Source organism: Microcaecilia unicolor, chromosome 5 (genome assembly GCF_901765095.1).
Source record: "Microcaecilia unicolor chromosome 5, aMicUni1.1, whole genome shotgun sequence".
In the NCBI taxonomy this organism is placed as follows: Eukaryota; Metazoa; Chordata; class Amphibia; order Gymnophiona; family Siphonopidae; genus Microcaecilia; species Microcaecilia unicolor.
In genome coordinates this window covers 159,762,414-159,770,164 of record NC_044035.1, presented here as the reverse complement: position 1 = coordinate 159,770,164, position 7,751 = coordinate 159,762,414, and positions in this window count along the sequence as shown.

Genomic DNA, 7,751 nt, shown 5'->3' with positions numbered 1-7,751 from the left:
TTTGAACGCATAATCAGAGCAGACCTCCACTGGAACTGGGAGAAAATGGCGTCATACTCATTCAGAGGGATACTAATACATGGTTTAGTTAGATTGGTGTGAATGAGAGGAGTGTGTGGTTAAGACTGTGGGAAGGTATTTTTATGTAAATTTGAGTTTTTGACTAAAGAGATTTTGATACATCAAACAGAGATGCATATTCATTAGGGATATCATGAAAATGCAATTGGCTGGTGGTCCCCAGGAAAGGTTTGAGAACCTCTGGCCTAGGGCACCAAAAGTTAAAGTGCCAAAAAAGAGCTTTCTCCCCTTTCAATGCTATCCACCTATGCCGATTCAAAGAGATACTATCATGGCACTCTAGCTCGTTACCCCAAATCCTGCTTTACCGTCTCCAAGTGACCCTCCTCAGCTCTCATCCTTCATTCCTGCATACAGGTTCCAAGTCTTAAATCCTGTGCTTGAGATTGTAACTGGGCAATAGCACGGTGCATCTTTGAACTAAGGTACTGAACGCAGAGGCAGTAGCTAGGCTGAATCTTGAGTACAGCCAGTCAAATTTGCATTGGCCAGGTCTGAAACACAAAATGTCTTGGCCCAGCTGAAGCTGATATCACCAAACAACTGCTGGTCAAAAAAAAAAAATGACTTCATTAGTGCCGGAGATGCCTCATGAATTAACACCCAGACCCAGCACAAGGCATAAGCAGACTAAATAACTGCTTAGGCCTCCAAACAACTTCAGGGTGGGGGTGAGAGGTGTAACGTCTTTATGCCCAATGACTTCTAAGGTGGGAGGGGAGAAAGAGTGGCTGCCACAACATTCCTGACCCCTATAGCTATCACCACTTCTAGCTAAACAGAACAGTAATGGGGAGTATCAGGGTGCAGCAGAATGAATGATGTGTGCATGATACAGCCATCCTTTATTCTAATGAAATACAGAAGTCAGTTGGTGGAGACTGCATGAGAAGTGCTCCTTAACAAATCCAGCACCTTCCCAGTTTGAGCCAGGCCTGTGGCTCTGATTGCAGTCCTGTGTATTGTGGCATGGGAGATCCAAATAGGGGCAAGTCAGGCATATGCCCATCATGGATGTGGCATGCTCTGGCCTGGAGAGGGAAGATGGTTGCAGGCCAGCAATGGGTTTCTGCCATTCTGCAGTGTGAGAGAGAAATCGAAGATGGAAGTCTATTAAGAAGAAAATTCAATCTCCATCCCCCCAGAAAGAAAACCAAAATCTACTGGATCGGTGTTTTTCTAGAAATTAAATTTTAAAAGGTGACTCTGCATCTGTGACAACAGAGACCCACAAGACAAGGAATACTCAGAAGGACGAGACAAATGATAGGAAGATAAAAGTCCATTTGTTCAGGACAAGTTGTTCCTGGATGGAGAGGATATTTCTTATGTTTGGGCCTTCCATGGGATTTCTCCCCCCCCCCCCCTGCTTTAGTAACCCTCTCTACTCCCTCATTTTCCAGACATCTTCAGACAAGAGTCTCTATAAAACCAACCACCAACGCCCTCCAAGGTCTACAACCCCACCCTCCTATTTCCCATATCACCCTGCCTCCCGCTTGGACAGTACAATCAGTGGAGCAGAGAAAGCCCTTAACTATTCTATGTGTATGACGTGCAATCTCTCAGTTCCTTATACTCCACTGATTTACCTAACTTCACATACTATCAAGTCAAGAAATTATCATCAGATGGAATATACTGGATCAAAACTGAGGTACTAATAAAATGCCTGATCAGAGGCTGAGTTGGTAGACTATGATTTCACTAGACTAATACCACAAAACCCCATCGGTCAATAAAGAAGGGGTAAGGGTTTTATAATGCACCAAAAATTACCATCATCTGGCTCCTCTCTGCTTTTGAACACCCACACCTTAAACAGTGTGAACTACAAAGAACAAGGGTGTCCATCATCCTGAATAGACACCACCAGCAAGTCAACCAATATGACAAGTCAAGATGCACCAAGTCATAATCAGTGACAAACTACTGAAAGAGAACATGCACTGCTTCAGACACCACTGAAGTAACTGCATGTGCAAAAAAACCCCTCCAACACCCCAAATCCTGCTTTACCTCTCCAAGGGACCCTTCCTCAGCTCTCTGAGCTACAAAGGAGAATCTATGCCCTCATCGTTCATTCCTGCATATAGGTGCCAAATCTTAAATCCTATGCTTGAGACTGTAAGTGGCCAATGGCACGGTGCTTCTTTGAACTAAGGTAGTGAATGCAAAAATGGGAGTAGACACCACCTGGTCACGTGCAGCTTGAATTTCTCATTTTTCACAGTGATGGAGTTTAGATATTAGGGGGCAATTCTAGCACTGCGCACCTCCAATTCGGTGCACAGAGGGCCCATGCTAGGAGCCTATTTGCCTAGGTTCTGTTACAGAATACGAATGGTACCAGTTATCAGCACGACTAAAATTTAGACACTCACATTTATGCCAGCCATAGTAAGTGTGTAAGTGGGACCTGCCTATTTAGACCAAACAAGAGATATCACAAAATGTACCAAAAGATCTGAATGGGATAGCAACTGCTGAATAATCTGCTTATAGGAGGAAAATACCCCAGAAACCTTTAAACCCAACTACTTGAACATCAGTGTTTATACAGGTTAAGGTATCGATCACAGGTCTTAAAAACCTCCGAAGTTCAGAAAGACTGAAAACAGTAACCCCACTTAGTGATTGGGAGCTGTTTGGCACTCGATATAATTAATTTTCTCGACGGCGCAATGAACTGCTGAAGAAGCCACGGTAGTTGGTGAAAACAGGCTCTGCTGAGTATTTAAAAGATAAAGTGCCTTCTGAGATTGGCAGTTTGCACAATGTAAACAGTCGACTTGTGTTTTGCTAAATTTGACAAAACTTAAAATTTAAAAAAAAGTCTTTAAAATAAAAAACCTTTCTAAGCTTCGGAGGGTTTTTAGACCCTGTATATGTGCTGACATTCAAGAAGTCAGGCTTAAAGGTGTCTGAGGTCTATTCCTCCAATACCTATCTCCCACCCCTGTATATGTCCCCTTTCCAAATAGACACTATGGGCTCTGTTTACTAAGGTGTGCTACAGTTTTTAGCATGCACTAAAATTAGCGCATGCTAAACGCTAGCGACACCCATAAATTCCGATGGGTGTCTCTAGCGTTTAGCATGCGCTAAAAACGCTAGCATGCCTATAGCACTGCTTAGTAAACAGGGCCCTTAGTCAGTTAAATGACTATTTGCAGAACAGCACTTAGGGACCAAACTAGCATATGTGACCACATGCTAGTGTTCTAAACATTTATGTGCATAATGCATGCGTTAATATGAGCGCCTAGATTATACAATTGCCCCCGGGCCTTGCGAGCACAACTGCGCTTTTCTGTACCTGCACACGGGGCTCATGCATGTATAACTCACAGAATACTGTAAATTACATGCTCTCTTCCGAATCTACAGCAGCTCTATGGCTAGCGTAAGCACTTACACTCGACTGTGTACATGTGTATATTCCCGGTTATGCTAGGATTCTATAAAGGAAAGTAAGCATCTACTCCCTCTAGGTCCTAAATATAAGCACCTCTTTATAGATTTGCCCTCTTTGGGGATAATTTTCTAAAGCTTTTTTTTAATTTTACAGATGGAAAAGACAGTTTTATAAAGTTATACAACTGCACGTGTATGTAAGAAGGAGGAACAAGGAAAGTGTGCCCACTTGTCTGCGATCCGCACACAGGAATTCCAGGGGCGGCATTTAGACAAGGCAGCGCGTCCAGCGTCTGTGCAGAAAGATGCACTTTGGAGCAGGCGTTCCTTTGTGCTGGAGCATTACTGCATTACGAGGCATTAGTCTGAGGCCTCTTCTATCAAGCCGTGCTAGCAGCTCCCGGCACGGTAATGCCAACAAAGCCCATTCACTTTGATTGGGCTTGCTGTGCGGGAACTGTTAACGCGGCTTGATAAAAGCCCAAGGAGTCTACATCCTAAAAAGGCATCTACAATATATATGTCCCCTTTATAAAATACCCCACTATGGGGGAAATTCTATATATGCGACAAATGTTAGGTGCTACCTTCTATGCTAAATATTTGGGGTGGAAAAGCGTTCTAATAGATGAAAGGCACCACAACGGAGCAGAAACGGCAGATCCATGCGAAACTATATATACGTGCCGACTTATAGAATAGAATGTATTTCTGTGGGGGCGTGCCCATGGGAGGGGTGTGGATGGGTCGGGGCATTCCTTTAAAATGCATGCAGTGTTATAGAATAGTGTGAATCTGCAGCCAACTTACAAAGCAGGATTTACACCTGGTTTCAGTTGGTGTAACTCCTTGTGGGCGTAGATCCTGGCGTCATCCCCAAGATTCTATTTAGAGTGCATGAGAGTTCCACGTCGAAATCCAAGCGTACTCTAAACCAGGGGTGTAGCTACGTGGGGCAATGGGGGCCTGGGCCCCTGTAGATTTGGCCCTGGACCCCCCCTGCTGACGACCCTCTCGACCCCCCCTCCCATCACCAACCCACCGTCGCCGTCTGCTACCTTTACTGGCGGGGGACCCCAACCCCTGCCAGCCAAGGTCCTCTTCTTCCTTCGTTCTGTTTCGGACTCTGACGTCCTGCACAACGTGACGTTTCTGAGTCTGACGTGCAGGACGTCAGACTCAGAAACGGAACGAAGGAAGAAGAGGACCTCAGCTGGCGAGGGTTGGGGTCCCCCGCCTGCAAAGGTAGGCGATGACGACGGAGGGTTGGTGGCGAGAGGGGGGGTCAACAGGGTTGTCGTTGGGGGGGGGGGGGCTAAAATTTGCCCCCTCACCTCGGGCTCTAGACCCCTCTCCCGCCGAAGTCTGGCTACGCCCCTGCTCTAAATGAGCATAACATAATTGACTTAACAAGCCAAATGGAGTGGAGGAGTGGCCTAGTGGTTAGAGCACCAGTCTTGCAATCCAGAGGTGGCCAGTTCAAATCCCAGTGCTGCTCCTTGTGATCTTGGGCAAGTCACTTAACCCTCCATTGCCTCAGGTACAAACTTAGATTGTGAGCCCTCCTGGGACAGAGAACTAACCAGAGTACTTGACTGTAACTCACCTTGAGCTACTACTGAAAAAGGTGTGGGCAAAATCTAAATAAATAATAATAAAAATAATAACCTGCACTGTTAACAGCACTTAACAACAAGCACTGACAATAATTAGAATTTTTGCATGCAAATCACTAAGTGCATTCTGTAACAAACTGCACTTAAATTTTAATGTGCACAGGCAAAAGGGTATGGTTATGGGCAAGGAAATGGGCGTTTCAAAATTTACAGACACTGTTACAGAATATGGCCCTCTGCGCCTAAATCTACATGCCAGGATTTACGCCATGCTCTTGGTGTAAATGGAGGCGCATAGATTTAGGTGCTGGGGTGTCAGCTAAGCGTATTTTATATACCTCGCCAAAATCTATGCGCTGGTTACAGAATACGCTTAAACAGAAATGTTTTCTGCATGAATTTTTTACGCACCATATATAGAATCCCCCTATGCGCTATTCTATAAAGGGAGCCAATCCTTGGCAATGAATTCTAAGCGCCCTTTACTGAATCCAGCACTATATGTTCTCTCTCAATTTCAATTAAATTTTTTGCAGAACTTCAGGTGAATCAATTCGGATCTAAAGTTTAATCCAATATCAAACACCTTAAATCTTCATTGGTCCATTATTAAATACAAAGCAAGAACTAATCTGATAAAGTTTTTTCCAAAATTTAAATGTAAATTTGCACTGATCTATGAATATATTTAAATTCACGTCTTATCAACACAGTGAATAGCCTTCCAACACAGCGCATGTTTTGCTTCAGCTGCATCAGTGAAGACATTCATTATTTAATCATCTTCAGGAACCGTATCAACATTCATTTTCAGTATTGTCTGTCTTCACAATGGCCTTCAGGATCATTAAATAATGAACATCTATCCTGACGCAGCTGAAGCGAAACTTAGCGCTATGTTGGAAGGTTATTCAATGAGACATGAATTTAAATATATTCTTCAAAGATAAATGTAAACTTAAATATTCATTTTGAAATCCTTAACAATGCTTTATCCTTAACAATGGACCAATGAAAATGTAAGGTGTTTGATATTGGATTAAACTTTAGATTCGAATTGATCCACTTTCTGAAGGTCCGGAAAAAAATTAAATTGAAAACGAGAGAGAGAACATACAGTGAGGTGCAATATTACTCTCTCACAGATATTGAAATATCTACCACATCTGGTCTTTATAAAATAGTTATAAAAATAACCCTCACAGCATTATACTGGAAGGCTACTTTGACAAAGTTGACCCATGCCCCCTGTAAACCATGTTCCACCTCCAACAAACTGCACCAAGGAGTAATGTTTCCAAAGAGACGTTATACATCACTGTGCCTCAAAGTTCATTTGTAAGATTTTATTACATTAAAAAAAAAGCCAATTTATAAAAGAGAACTTTGACAGCAGAGATGGATTACAGAGAGACGTCTGCCAATTAATCACTGCTCCCCTGCAACCACATGGTCTCCGAGGAGTGGGGAGAGGATCTCCTTCTCCCCTACAACATTCAAAGAAATGCCAAGACCTACGAATAGTGCCATTTATCAAATTAAAGTGCTCTTGCTGAAACACCCTTACATTTCACGTGTGGTATGTTATATGCTTTGGATGTTTAAAAAAAATACACTTCCTAAAAACCAAAAACCATAACAAAAAAATAATAAACTTTACCAGTCTCAGGAAAAGATCTTGTGCCAAACTTTGGTATATCCCCTACACCTCCATGAGAACATCCCAAGCTTTCTTGATCACTGTATGTTTCTCTGTGTGCAAGGGAGCTCTCATTCTTTTCAATCTATTCCACAATATCAAATGCCAGGCTAGTTCCGTCATATCAGACTGCATCACACCTGGACAGAAGAGTGTGACATCAAATACTGGCCTATGACATCAGTGGAACTTCGGCATTAAGTCCATTTGCGCAACAGATTTTCAAAGTATTCTCAATAGCCAGCAATAGCAGGATTGGGAAACCAGTGATCTCAGTGGCAGAGGGAGGAATTTCTCCAAGGGGGGAAAGGGGCAAAGTAATTTTTTTGCATTACCCAACAGAATGTGCAAGAGGAGGGGAATAGTAGCAGGCAGAACTGAGTGGGTAAGAAACCTGGGGGTGGGGGGGATATCCCCTTGACCTCGCCGCCCTATACCCATGAAGGTCACAATGAAGGACCAGATGTCCCACACTACCTTTGCACAAGTTTTTCCTATAGAAAGGTGTCTCTTTCCAGACACTGCCTAGGGCAAAACTTAAGCCACATTAAAACCAGCTTTAAGTTGGGCCAAAAGTTACTTCTATGTATGTAGCTTAAGTATGCTGGTTTATTACATTTCTTACAAGTTGCTGCAGTGTAGGAAAGAAACTTGTCAAACATACAGCTCATGGATAAAGCAGCTTGTTAGCCCTTTGTAGACAGAAGCTAGCATGCTTATACAATCACTTTCTTTTCTGTAATACCTCTCTGCCACCATTAAGAGCAAATTAAAAAAAAAAAAGTCCTGAGCTACTCATTCAGTCATGAAAAAAACTGTCAGAAACTATCAAAAATGGCAAAGGTATGATAAGCTCCTTCCCTAATAATCACACTGCCAAGCAGTACTTAATATAAAGATTTTGATTCCAAGAATAATGTAAAAAAATCAAAATGAAA